This window comes from Mandrillus leucophaeus, unplaced genomic scaffold (assembly GCF_000951045.1).
Source record: "Mandrillus leucophaeus isolate KB7577 unplaced genomic scaffold, Mleu.le_1.0 Scaffold261, whole genome shotgun sequence".
Taxonomy (NCBI): Eukaryota; Metazoa; Chordata; class Mammalia; order Primates; family Cercopithecidae; genus Mandrillus; species Mandrillus leucophaeus.
The window spans coordinates 1,890,297-1,905,326 of NW_012102710.1; the positions used below are offsets into that span (position 1 = coordinate 1,890,297).

Consider the following 15,030-nt stretch of genomic DNA (forward strand, 5'->3'; position numbering starts at 1 on the left):
TTATTTTCTTATAGATTTATTTGTTTATTATGTGTCTTTCCTTAGTAAAATATAAGCACCATAAGCATAGAGACCTTGTTATGTTCAACAACGAACCCCCAGTGTCCAGCACAGTATCTGACACCTAACAAAAGCTCAATCGGTATTGGAGAATGATCAGCTGAATGAATGAATTATTGAGTGAACAGCTGCCACAGAAACTAATGGAGCTCCACACAGTGAAACGTGCACAGAATGAGCAGAAAGAAATGCTAATGTGATAGCAGCCTAGGAACAACAGAAGATAGAAGTAGGTAAAGTACTCTGTCTATACTACAAGCTGGGGATGCAGTGTTGCCCAGTCCCAAAGGTTACCATTCACATCTAATGTCACCAAGGCTGGGTTTGGGGCACCTACTCTATGCTTCCAGAACCTACGTAGGTTAACACTAGCTAAGCATCCATAATCCAGGAGTGTGAAGATTTGCCAACTTACCTACCTCAATAACTAGCCCATATATTCCTAGAACCACTGTGTCTTATTTATAACAGTGTTCAACATATAGAGATGATATTTAATAAAAACCTGTGAAATGGGTAAATGAATGCATAATTATGTTACATAGACAACTCACTTGACATCTCAACCCAATCGCTAACTCCTCTAGCTTCAGCCTACTGCAGACTTTGGGTCCAGAATGGCAAAATGTTTCATCATGCATGACATACTGGTTACTGTCAGTGACTACTTAAAGGGATGCAAAGAGAAGGGACTTAAGGCTGATTCTAGTGTCAAATGAAAATGAGTACCATGATGGATTAGTTCAGTTTGCACTGGGCAAGGGGCAGAGGAATAGCATGAGATTCCTGTATTTCCTAAGCTGACTTTGTGGCCATGGATGTTGCCTCATTAGTAAAAATGACTCCAACTTGACCCAATTTTTTCAACCATCTCTTTGTAGTCAGTATATCAATCCTATGCATAAATCACACTTTGTGGGTTTTAAACTCTTCTCCTTGTATTCTCTTTTTCTTAAGACATATTTAATACTGTATACCATAGCGAGAGCCATGTTCCAGGACAAGAAAGTGACATAAGGAAATGTGAGTGGGAAAAGAAAAAAAAAAAAAAGGTAACTTGGATGTTTAAAAATTGGAAAGAAAGAACAGGAAAAAGAAAGAGCAGGAAGAGTAGGTTAAAATAATTGCTAAAAAATGATAGAATGCAAATCTTTTCTTGAGTAGAAATATCAGATGTGAGGCTTTAAAATAGGCCTATTAATACCTGACCTCTCTGAAATCAGAGGGCTAAATCAGATGTTCACTTGAGATTTTATCAGCTTTATAAGTTAATGACTCTCTTGGTTCATTAAACAAGAATCTCTTTCCTAGTTTCCTCTCCTTCTCCTCTCTTCTCCCCTCCCTCCCTCCCTCCCTCCCTCCCTCCCTTCCTTCCTTCCTTCCTTCCTTCCTTCCTTCCTTCCTTCCTTCCTTCCTTCCTGCCTTCCTTCCTTTCTTTTCTCTTCCCAGGTCTAGGCTAGAGCCATCTTCCTTGAGCACATGGTAAAATAAGCATTTGAACAAAATCAGGGATTTGCCATGAATAAAAAAGAAAACAGAGTTGAGGGGTTAGTTATGCAGCCAAGAATGTCTGCTGTCATTTATATGTATATTTCAAAATCTCAGCCAACTGCTACTTACTTAGTAGGTCCTCTGAAATAACTGTGGCAAGAAAACCCCGTTCTTTCTCATACTTCCAGCTGCCTACTCAATATTTTCACTTGGATGCATGTAGACAATTTAGACTCAAGAAGCCTGAGACTAAAATTAATCTCCCTTATCTAAAATCTGCTCTTTTCTTTCTGTTTATTTTTTCAGTAGACGGTGTCACCATTCTTCCCATTTACTCAAGCTAAAAGCTTCAGAGACCATTAAATGTCTCACTCTCCATCATCTCCAGCATTAAATTGGTCTCCAAATTTTGCATAGCTACCTGTTGACCTGATGTCCTCCACTATATTTTGCTACTGCTGCTGATAATTTAGCTCTTATGCCCTCTTACCTGGACACTACATCTGGTCTTCCTGCCTCCAGACATACTTCTTTCCAATCTATCTGCCTTATGGTGTACATTATGGTCAACCTTGCATGCATACCTAACAGATTGTCTCTCTTGCTTGTAACTCTTCAGATGCTTTTTGTTATGGAATGAGTTATGTCCCTCCAAACAGATATGTTGGAGTACTACCCCTCAGTACCTCAGAATATGATCTCATTTGGAGACAGTGTCTTTACAGAGATAATCAAATTAGAATTTGGTCATCAGGATGAGCACTAATTCAATATGACTGATGTTCTTATGCAAAAGGGAAATCTTAACACAGATATGCGCACAGGGAGAGTATATAAGGTGAGTGCGGAGATTGGGGTAATTGCCAGCAAACCACCAGAACTTTGGAGAAAAGCATGGCAAAGATTCTTCTTCACAAGCCTTAGAAGAAACCAACTCTGCTGACACCTGAACAGAAACCAACGCTGTTCTCAGACTTTCAGCCCCTAGAACTGTGAGACAATACATTTCTGGCCTTTAAGCTACTCAGTCTGTGGTACTTTGTTAATGGAAACCTTAGCAGACTAGTGCACTTCCCCTTGCCTACTAGGTAAAACCCATGTCCTTTATCATGATGTAGAAGGTAATCCAAGATCTGGTTCTGGCCCATTTTCTAGCATTTCTCACCCTTCTGTCCTCAAGAGATGGCCTATGTAGAATCTTCTCAGGGTTCTATGAACACACCTCTATTATTATTATATATATTCCTTTATTTTCTTGCTACATCACATTTGTCCTTTGAAAGTCAGATCAACTGCCATCTTTTCACAGAGGCCTCTTCAACTCTGTCTCTCTACAGCGAGTTTTCTCTGTTCTGTTCTCTCCTAGCACTTGTGCAAGCCTCCACTGAAACACTTACTCCATTGGGTTATGTTTGTCTCTGTGTTAAGTGTCTCTGTCTAGACCGAGAGAACACAGTGGGTGGAGATCACTTCTGACTCACCTTTCCTTCTAGTGTCCAGCCCAGGGAGGCGGCTTATGAGCTCCACCAATCCATGCTGGGATGCTACTAAGTAACTAAGGAGTCGAGTGTGGACTCCTGGAAAGTGGGCTGGACTAGAGTGGTGAGAACTTGGTTCTGTGTTTACTCTGCTGCTAATTTGCTGGATAATCTTGGGCAAGTTCCCTCATCTCTTTGGGACTCTGCCTCCTTATTTGGAAATTTGGATGAGTGGTCAGATGATCTTTAAGATCATCTAAGTATTGAATGAATTTCAGGCAGGCGTAGGTAAAGAGGCAATGTTTACTCACCGAAAGGCCTGCTCAAGCCTTACACTGGTTGCTATGAAGGCAGCCATTTCCTTTGCTTACTGGCAAGGCTGATCATAACCAAGAGGTACAAGGCCACTATGGCTGGGGTTATAGTTATAGTTGGAGTTTTAAATTGAATGGCCATTAAAAACATTGTCTGGACTATTTAGAGCCACTCCCTCTTTTGCCAGCAGCAATCTCAGGGGCAGTTAGGAGGAAGGTGCAAGAGGAAATGGAACTGCTTTCAGCAAGATACCTGCAAAACCTGAATGGAAAAAAGCCATAGGGTAGAAAGTAGAACTTCTTATTGCACCCTTGACTCTCCTCCTTCTCTCTCAGCACTTGCAATCTCTCCTCAAAGCAATAAAAGGCTCACTTGGTGAGATAGAAGGTCTCTCCATTGTTAAACCACCTGAGCTTTGGGTATCCAGTGGAGGGACAGGTTTAGAATATACCAAGACTGTCACAAGCTTGGTGAGCTTGATTTTGTGATAGGATAAGACAAAAGTCTTTATTTTTGCAATGGTGCCAAATTGTGTTGGTTACTGATAAATTTTCACATGGGAAATTCTTGGCTGGCTTTGCCATTAGTGAAAGCTCCCTTCGCTTCAACACTATTCCTTGGGAGATCCATATCTTGACATCCTGAAACAGTCTAAGAAATTGTTCCTATGCTCTCTGAGTAACTAAACATGGCTCTGTGTGTGTGGAATATAGACACTTTTTTCTCCCTTCCTGAGATGTTTAATATAGTATTTGCTTTATAGCTTGCTAGCTTGTGTAAATCATTTGATCTCCATGGACTGTAAAGTGGGTATAATCATGTCTTCTTTCCCTTTACTTTTTACTTCTAACAAATCCCGTTCTTTATCTCATCTAAAATCTTTCACTCAATGATGTTACTTCTAGTTTTAATACCTATAACTTGTTGAAATAAAATGATGACTTCAACTTTGCAAAAGATCATTTATTTAACTGACTTTAGTGAAAAGAAAGCCCTATTCTGCACTGTCATAGGTCTGGTAGTGACAAACTTGGGTCCTTCAAAGGCTCTGGTTTGAATAATAATTCTAGTGACATTTCTTTCTAGGTTATATTGCAATTTTTTCTCCTTTATTGGCCATTTCATTCTTTATAATAACCAAGGAAGTTGATATTATCACTTCCATCTATCAGCTAAGATTAATGATACTCAGGGAGAATAAATGATTGTTCCAACATCACCAAGTGGCAAGAAGCAATCAGTACTGAGAGCAAGGTCTTCTAACACCAGGTCCAGTACTCTTTCCACTACAGACATGATTACATTCACCATGTCTTGGAGCTGTTCAGTGCTTTATCTTAACATAGAGTCAAAAAATATATTAAGTGCTTGCTATAAGATGAGCTCTCTGATAAATGCTAGATAACTCCCAGTCCCTCCCCTGAAGAAGCCAACAATTGAATAGTACAGATAAGATTTCTGCAGAAATAGCCCCAGTACAAAACAGAATATAAATAGCTTATGGGTTAGAAAGTTCTTAGATTGTCTGGCTAAAGAGTTTGGAATTTATTGGTAGGTCATGAGGAGCCACTGACAATTTGTTGAGTGTCCTGTATCCCCTGAGCTCTTACAAAAATGGGACGAGTTTAGAGCAAGGATTTACACTAAAGGAAAATGAAGGAGGACAAGCAGGAGGCAGTGACCTATTCAAGTCACAATGAGTGAGAGGGCAGAACTGGAACTTCCAAGAGGTCAAAAACATCCTCCACCATGCCCTTCCCTCAGTTTCTGTTGTGCAGATGAGTGAAAGTTGGCCGGGCAGGAAGACAGGAGCTAGCAGGCTACAGGGGCTAGCTGAACTTTGGTCTTCCTCTCTGTACCATTGTGCACACACCTGCTGGCATATTGAGCCTATTTCATTCATGTCACTTTTCTTCCTGGCTCTTTGAGAGTGGACTAAACCATGCCACTTGCTTTGGACAACACGTTGTTAGCAGACCTGACACAAATTATATCTTCAAAAGACCTTGAACTTTGGGGTTTGCTCTTCTGTGCCTGTGTCATCACCAGAGGAGCATGCCCAGGCTATTAGCTCACAGTAAGAGGGCACTGCAAAGTTGCATAGCAGAGAAAGTGGGTAGGGGGCAGGGGGAAAAGTGCAATTTTCCAGCATCCATCTACCCTCCTGCCCAACCTTCATACCATACCATACTGTCTCTCTGTTGCACCTACACTGTATCCTGCTCATTTTATCGAGAGCTACCACATGTGAGTTGACCAAACTCTTGATCCTAGTTGTATCCCTCCTTCAAGCACAGCTTAAGTATCATATTTTCCAGAAGGTAGTAAAAACTTCTAAATCCTACTAATGGTGCTTTTCTCTGGGTTCCCAGCACAAGTGTATATTGGCACCTTTTAAAATATACTATATCTTGATAAATGCCTTATTTGAATATCTCCTTCAAGCAAACATGTAGCAGACAGAGAGTCTAGGGAAGAGGCAGAGAGAGCATGTGAAAGCCCCAAGTAGCCACGAACTCCTAGGGTGGAAGGGGTCTCTACCCCCAGACACTTAGAGCCTCTTCAAAGTTGGTTCCTTAAGAACTCCAGTAAAAGGCCTTATGCAAGCAGGAAGCAAAGAGCTAAGGCCTCTAAGCCTTATATACAGGGGCAGAGAATAGGAAATGAAATTGGGAATAGATATTTGGTGTAACAGCAAACTTGAATTTATGGACAATCAGAACACTGTGTCATTGTCAAAAGTATTAATACGTAACAGTCTTCTGTGCTGGTCACTTATTTTGTGCCTTCCAAGTAGACGTTTTAACTCCCACTTAACAGAAGAGAAAACTGAGACTCAGAAAAGAGAAGTAATGTCCACAAGATCAACCAGCTAGAAGCAGAAGAAATAGCATTCAAATCCAGACCTGCTTAACTCAGGGCCCAGTGCCTTTCTGCTGTGCCATCTCCAATGTCTGTTGTCATTGCTGTTACCAGCTGTAAAACTCTCTCCGCAATGTAGGCCATGCTGTTCCCCATGGGACCACACCAGTGGTTAGGGCTTATGATAGGAAGGCAATTACAAAGTGTCTTCAGAGAACCTGTCTGCAATCCCGTGGGCAGACAATCATACCTGGTTCCTTGAGTCCCACTGTCGACCTGCCCCACATGTCCCAGCAGGCCACAGCATTGGCTGGTAGAGCACATAGGCACTTATTAGGGAGGAAGGAGCTGAGATTCCAGTTCTGGCTTGACTCTGTGACCCTAGGCAAGTCACAGACCTGTCTGGGTTTGAGTTCCTTCAACTATAAAATGAGGGAGTTGGACCACACTCAATTCAACAGAGAACTATTTGGCACGTACTAGAGCTAGTGAGTGAATCAGGGTGAAGAGAGCCATGGTGGGGGGTGGTCAGTCTTTGCTTCCAAGTAGCATATGGCCCACTGGGGACAAGAACACATGCCCAGTTCTCCTAACACAACTCAAGCTGTAGTGACAGCTTTGACAGAGATGTAGCCATACTGTGGGACATCAAGGAAAGAGATACCTGTAGGGAGGTTTGGGAGGGGAAGTTTGCACCAGGAAATTAACAGGCAAAGAAGGCCTCAAGGATGAGTGAACTTTCAAAGACAGACAAGGGTCTCATTTCATCCAATTATCCCCAGAGTGTAGACACACACACACACACAGAGACACACACACACATCTCTTCCCTGTTTTATAATTTTTTTACTATGTATAGAATAAGAAATATGTTCAGACAAGAAAAAATGAGACCATGTAAGCTGAATAGTGTCTTTTGCCCTTTTATATGAAAATGGAACTCATGGCAACATGAAAGAGGGACATAATATGGTATATTAGTCTATCCATTCTCAAAATATAAAAATAATCTCCTTTCTTCCAAATGTAGCCTTTCTTTTACCTGCAAATAATGATGATGATATTAATCGTAATATTAATAATACCACTCATTAACATATCATCATATACCAGGTAGTGTACAAAGTATCTCACACATTTTATCCTTCTTTAACCTCACCACTACTTTGTGAGGTGGTGTCTCCATTTTACAGAAGAGTTTTAGAAAGTTGACAAAAACTACTCAGTTAGGAACTCAGGTTTGACCAACTGAAAGTCAAGTACTTAACTAGCCTCCAAGGAAGTCAGAAAGTGGTTCTAGAGATCTTCACACAGGACAAAGAACAAGACTTCTAAATGTCATAGGATCCTTCCATGAGTTTAAAGGGCTTCTAATGATGTATCTTTGTGTATAGGGGATGTAATGGAGACAAAAATAGGGCCATCTCAGCCAGCTGTTGGCTGTTGCGGTCCTGAGCTGACCTATCTGACAGCCTTGAATGCCCTAAGTTGCAACAGGCACCCTGGTCAATGACCCCTGTTGTGTTCCCAGCCAACAGCCCATATCAACTGCCAGCCATGTGCATGAGCCATCTTGGGGCCATAGCTCAGGAAAACCTTTAAGTCAGCTCAATGGCCAACCAACTACAACCACATGACAGACCCAACAGAAGAACCTACCAGTAGAGCCCAGTCAACCCCTAGGACAAAAATTAATTGTTTTGTTTTGGGTAGTTTTGTTACACAGCAATAGATAATCATAGTAGTACATTGAGTTGGGTTGAATTTCCGGTCTAACATAATTTTTCAAATTTTTTTTTCCAGGAAATGGATTTTTGGTTTTCAAATTCAAATTCTTAGGTGGGAAAGGTTGTTTTTGATTATTACATAATGGGTTGCCTCCATTAGCTGTTGGCAGTGAGTATGTTTTCTGCATCTATATTGGCAAGAGACTCTGTGCAGACAGACATTTCAATAGATTAAGGTTTGGCAAAGCCATTAGTATATTTTAAAAGGGGGAAAACATGGTGTCTGGTGCCAAAGGGCTTTTAAAGATTCCTGGAAAACAATGAAAAAATATTTAGAAATATCGAGGGTAGATTAGGTTATAGAGTAAAGTGCAATGTAGTGTTTTAACAGGCAAATCATGTTGGCCATTTCTAATTTTCTCATGTGATAACATTGTGGGCCAGTAGAGTAAAAGGAAGTAGGCTTGAATTCCTGAACCAATTTGTATTTGGTCATGCTATATTATTATTTTAACACCCATGGATTATGCAGCCCAGTGTCTTAGCTTCAGTTTGTATAGAGATCCTTTATTAAGTTTCTATTTTTTTCTGTTTCTTTGTTTTTTCAGATTCTAATATTTTGCTGGCTTCATGAAGGAATGTCAAGGTTTAGGATTTAGTGATCTGGAATATTCTAAAAGGTATTTGGTTGATTTGTCTTCATTGGCTTCATAGAATTCTCTTTTGAAATATTCTTGACCTAAAACGTGTGTGTGTGTGTGTGTGTGTGTGTTGTGAGAAAGTAGGCATAAAAGAGAAGTCAATGATGATGCTAGAATTCTGGCTTGCATATTTGTTTGGATAGTGTTGCCATTGCCTGAAATAGGGAGCTCTGAAAGAAGGCTAGGCTTAGGTAGAAATTTCATGGATTTGATTTTAAAGAAATGTTGACTTTCAGATTTTGCCTGAGGAGGAACCTCAGGGTAGCAATGTACTTATCAGGGAGAAGATGACTAGGAAATTTGTGCAGAAGCTGTGTTTAAATGTTGTATTAGTTTGCTGGGGCTGCTACAACAAAAAACCACAAACTGAGTTGCCTGAACAATAGAAATGGGTTCTCTCACAGTTCTGAAGGCCAGAAGTCCAAAATCAAGCTGTTGGCAGGATTGATTTCATCTGAGAGAAGGATCTGTTCTCAGCCTCTTTCCTAACATCTGATAGTTCCTTGGCTTGTGGTAGCATAAACCCAGTCTTCACATGGCATTCTCCCCATGTTTCTGGGGAAGCCCATCATATGAACCCACTCTAATGGCTTCATTTTAACTTCATTACCTCTGTAAAGCCTGTGTTTCCAAATGAGCTCATATTCTGAGATACTGGGGTTAGAACTTCAACATATGAATATTAGGGGGAAACAATTCAAACCATAACAAATATCAAACATACTCTCTCAATTTAGATTTTATGTTTATTTTGGGGTAGCTTCTGGGGTGGGGCTAACGAAGATTATTTGGGGGATATGTGCCCCACCCACCAGACACTCATTGTTGCTACCACAAATTTGCTGCTGTGTATTGAGGTGACTTCAGGATATTCAAAAGCATACGTTATGCTAAATGAAAGAAACCAAGCATAGGAGACCACATATTGTATAGTTCGATTTCTATGAAATATTTGGAATAGGCAAATCCATGGAGACAGATTCACGGTTGTTTAAGGCTGGGGTTGGGGCTGGGATGTGGAGCACAGCTAATGGATATGAGATTTCTTTTGGGGGTGATAAAATATTCTAAAATTAAATTGTGGTAATCAACATATAACTGTGGATATATTAAAAACTACTGAATTGTAACTTAAATTGGGTGAGTTGTATGATGTGTGAATTATATCTCAGAGTTGTTAGACATTGTCAGCAGGTGGATGTGGGAATATTTGACTAGATGAATTTTAATGTTCATTTCAGCCATGAGATTCTAAGATCCTACATTCCTTTATTGTTCTGAGTCTCAGTTTTATCATTTGTAGAATGAGGAGATTGGCATCTATGTAATAGATGATTCCATTTATAATTGAGCTGAAAAGCATCACCTGACATCCTTATTTTACCTACAGAGCGGACTAGTTTAGAACATGGACTTTGGAAGCAGCATGCCTGGATTTGAATCAAGTTCTTTCATCTGCTGGCCCTGCAATTTTAGGCAAATTATCATACTTTTCCCAAACTTAATCTCCAAAATGGAATATGGAAGGGGATAATACAAATACTACCTACTTCACAGTGCTGTTGGGAGGATTTAATGTGATAATATTCGAAAGGGCTTAGGAAACACTTGGCACATGGCAAGTCACTACAGGAAGGTAGCTATTAATTTCCTATGGCCAAGACTAATGGCTCTACTTCATTAGTGGACCAGATAATTCTTTTTCAACAGGAAGCAGACCATTGTGTTGTCCTTTCTCATTTTATGTTCTATCATTTATGCATCCCATGCAATTTTTAATTATTAATTCAGCAGCATCTGTGTCAGTCCAGAACATATTTTTCCTCATGCCCCTCCTGCAGTCTGGTAAGATCTTTTTGTTATCAAATAATCAGATTGCCTCTGTTTAGAAGAGGCACCAAATGCCAAATCTGTAATCATTAAAAGCAATCCTGATGGATGTAAATGCATGTAGTTAATATTTATTGAGCACATATTTTGTTCAAAATATTATGCCAAGCACAGAGGGAACTGCAAAGATGAGCAATATAAAGATGTTACTCTCACAAATCCCATGGTTTAATGGGGAAGATGCCCCCATGTATTCATTCAGTGATACATCAGATATTATTAGGGGAATGGAAAGATATGTAGTACAATGCATCTTATTGTGCTCAATAATAGATGTATGAAGTAAGTGCTGAGGACACCTGGAGAAAGGGGTGATTGATTCAATATGGAGAGGACATGCCTGGTGGAGAGGTGAATGAGGCCATTCCCAGCTAAAATCAGGGAATACATTGAATTTCTCATCTTTCAACAAACAGGTCATGCCCATTCATGGCCTGCATTTCCGATTTGGAGACTAGGGCAGGCTTCATGTCTAGGTAGAGCTGCCTCTGGAATGATGAAGTAATATTTGGATATTTAGAGAAGAGACTAGGGAGGGTGATTATATGAAGGGAAGATAAGGTCAGATTATGAAAGGCCTTCTTCATAAAACATTGAGACAATAAAAACTCATAAAGGGGAATGACAAACCCAAAATTATGCATCAATGTGGCTGTGCACATGCTGGAAATAAAACACACAAGTGGCTTTTTTCTCACTTTTCACTTAGTGTTTTCAACCTAGAATTTTGTGTGCATTGATCAGGAAATTGCTCTTTTTTCCTAATAGGTGAGTATTTGAGCAACAAGGCAGCATGCAGTTTCAACATCAAGCTCACTGCTGACTCATTTGTCTCTCAGCACCTAAGCTTTTCATTGTCAGTAACATTAATTATATCTATCGTTCACTCTAAAATGACCTTTATTTTTTCCCCCCTTATAACATTCTCTCCACATGGGCTCATGTTTGGGAGGCTGGAGACTAGTGATGTCAGCCCTGAGTTTTCATCATGTGGCAATCAGAACTCTAGAAGCACAGGTCAGACTTTCAGGCTCTTCTCTTGCTCTGCCTCCGGCATTACGTGCCTGAACTGAATTGGCAAACCATTCTCTGCTACCAGGATGCAGAAAATCAGGTTCCTAATTTGCCAAACAATTCTTCATTTCAAAAGGTTAGGGAAAGATTTGCAGAAGAGAGTTGGAAGGAACAAACATTTATTAAAACATCGGTAAATGAACGTGGACAGTGGGCTCCAAAGACCCATATTTGAATCCCAAATCTGCCACTTATTTTCTGGATAACTTTAAGCAAATTGCTTCCCTGCTCTGAGCCTCTGTTTCCCCCTCCTCTAGAGAATGAGGATGGTATTATTTATCCTGCAGGCTTGCTGTGTGGCTTAAATGAAGTTCTCACTGTAAAGCATGTGATCCAGACTGGGGCATAAGGTTGACTCCTTGCTTGGCTCGGGAGAAATGACAGCTGTGGTGAGCTTTCGCCTTCTGCAGGCTTTAGGAAACCAGTGTGTAATGGGAAAATAGAGTAAAAACGACTGTTATGGTTTGGCTGTGTCCCACCCAGATCTCAACTTGAATTGTATCTCCCAGAATTCCCACATATTGTGGGAGGGACACTCAGGGAGGTAATTGAATCATGGGGGCCGGTGTTTCCTGTGTTGGTTTTTCCTGGGCTATTCTGATGGTAGTGAATAAGTCTCACAAGATCTGATGGGTTTATCAAGGGTTTCTGCTTTTGCTTCTTCCTCATTTGTCTCTTGCCTCTGCCATGTTAGAAGTGCCTTTCGCCTCCCACCATGACTTTGAGGCCTCCCCAGCCACGTGGAACTGCAAGTCCACTTAAACTTCTTTTCGTTCCCAGTTTCAGGTATGTGTTTATCAGCAGCGTGAAAAATGAACTAATACAACTACCCTTGAAAATCCCTTAAACCAAATGATTGCATCTATGGTTTTATGCACATGAAAATAAGGTTGCTTCTGGTTAGCGGCCAAAATGAACAAAAACCAAGTAAACAAAATACATATTTTAGAATTAAGATCATATTCTTCATAGAACTTATTCACCATATTAGATATGCATGGGAACCAAGAACCACTGGGATATGGGAATAAGAAAGTCCAGGGTTGACCTCTTGGGTGTGCATTCTGTGACACTGTAAAGGGCCTCACACTCAGAAGAATCCTGTGCTTGGCCCAATGCTCTGCTATCACCATCTTGAAATTCTTAATTTTTGAACAGGGAGGCTCTCAATTTTACTTTTCTCTGGTCCCTACAAATTATGTAGTCAACCCTTGTCATATATTTAAATTATTATTTCTCTCTTACCCTCATTCCTATCCCCATTTGGTATGGTTGAATTCACAGAAAGGCTTATATGATATGTTGTATAGCTAACTGGCTGTGGTATACAGTATCTTAGTGTATTTCAAGCATACCCTAGGAGACTGGTATAATTGGCCCCATTGGAAGGATGTGTAATTTACTCAAGGTCACATGATGAGTTAAGGCAATTGGTATGCCTGTCTACTCTTTCTATTATGCCACAATGAATGAGAAAAAAATAAAAGGAAATTTCAGTGCAAAAGTAATAGTTATAGGAGTACGTTTGAACTAAACTGAGGAAGAGGGGCATGCTGGCACCAGCAACACATAATTTATTTATGTAAACTTCCTTCAGATGTGTGCTTGCTTCCTGGCATGAAATCTGCAGGGTTTTGCTTGTCATTGTATTCCCAGTCCCTGGCATAATGGTTGGCATGTAGAAGATCCTCAATAAATACTTGTGGAATGAAGAATATTCCTGCCAGGTTCTTCTTCATTCTGCCTTAATAATTTTGTCTTCCTTCTTGCATATTCATGTGTTTGCTCCTTTTATTTGAATCCCCATCTGTTTGATAGAAGAATGTTCTTTAGCAAGCATGATGATTAATGATATCAGGCAAAAAGCCCTAAGATCTTAACTGATGAACAAACACAAACTTCGCTAATGACACTTTTTGTATAAGACATTGCTGGTTTATTATGTATTTCAAGCTATAGGAGAATTGTAGTTACCACTTGAATTCTCTGCTACCTGGAGTGCCTTGGAAAAGGTCTTAGGAGAAAGAACTCCTCTTCCCAGTTGCAATTTTAAATTAGGAGTGATCTCCCTGCCACACCTGAGAATGAATTAGCATACTCTCTCTGTGTCATTATCCATTCATCCTCACTCTGTCCCTATAGTCAATGTGTCATGAGGGGCTTTTGATTTTTTCCTCCTAAATTGCCCAACATCACCCCTCCTCTCCATGACCCATTATTTCTCCATCTTGGAACTCACATTTCTTCTCCCTGGACTAATCCAACGACCTTTCAGCAGGTCCCTCTGCCTCCTTCTAGTGTAGTCATTGCACAGAAGCCAGAGAAGTCTTTCCAATATAAGACCTTAAACTCAGCACCCTCTGATTACAAGGCCCCCAGTCTCTCACTGCCAGCAGCGTAAGCTCATACCTGTTGGCCCAGCATTGCAGAACCCTCACCACCCTGTTCTCAACTACCATTCTAGTTGATTCCTTTGCATAAACCCATTCATGGCATAACCCAGGCTTGCAGCATGGTTCTCTGAGAAGCAGACTCAAGTACAGAGTTTAGTGTTCAGGTAAGATCAACACCCGTGAGAGGAAGGATGGAGGGAAGAGTTCAACTATGGTAATGCAGTACCAGTGGTGGCCTCTGCCTACCCCAGTGGGAGCTCTGGAGAAAAATTGCTGCTAAGATTGTCCCTCAGTGGACCCAAATGTCTGAGCAATGGTTGGGGGGGGGCTGCTTCTAGGATGGTGTGACCTTGGGTAAGATGGCTCTCTGCAGCCCAGGCCACCCCTAAGGAGCTGACCGCTGGAGATGTTTCTCTGCAAATGCTTCCAGCATCTGGGAAAACAAATTTTTTCCCTCTCAGAAGGAGGATCCAGGAAGCGTATCTCCACGTTTACTTCATCTAATCTCTTTTTTATGCAAAGAACTTTTCCTCTTTTTCTGTGGCTTCATGCCTTTGTACCCGCCTTTTCTTCTGTCTGAAATGCCCCTTGCCTGCCTCTTTCTCCCTTTGATCTGAATACTATTTTTTTTTTTTTTTTAGCCAGAGTTTCGTTCTTCTTGCCCAGACTGGAGTGCAATGGCGCGATCTTGGCTCACTGCAACCTCCGCCCCCCGGGTTCAAGCGATTCTCCTGCTTCAGCCTCCTGTGTAGCTGGGATTACAGGCATGCCCCACCATGCCGGGCTAATTTTGTATTATTATCTTTTTTTTTGTTTGAGACCGAATTTCACTCCTATTGCCCAGGCTGGAGTGCAGTGGTGTGATCTCGGCTCACCGCAACTTCTGCTTCCCGGGTTCAAGTGATTCTCCTGCCTCAGCCTTCCTGAGTAGCTGGGACATGTGCCACTATGCCTGGCTAATTTTGTATTTTTAGTAGAGACGGGGTTTCTCCATGTTGGTCAGGCTGGTCTCGAACTCCCGACCTCAGGTGATCCACCC

The 15,030-nt window shown here is 41.0% G+C and overlaps 1 pseudogene across 1 annotated transcript in view; it reads left to right on the top strand.

The window, feature by feature from the left end:
- The first annotated feature begins 7,840 nt into the window (after positions 1-7,840).
- LOC105542537 overlaps positions 7,841-15,030 on the top strand; it is a 19,064-nt pseudogene continuing 11,874 nt past the window's right edge. The window contains exons 1-2 of the transcript XR_001006481.1: positions 7,841-7,867; positions 8,946-8,949. The product of XR_001006481.1 is annotated as a 40S ribosomal protein S18 pseudogene (transcript). The remainder of the gene's footprint in view (positions 7,868-8,945; positions 8,950-15,030) is intronic.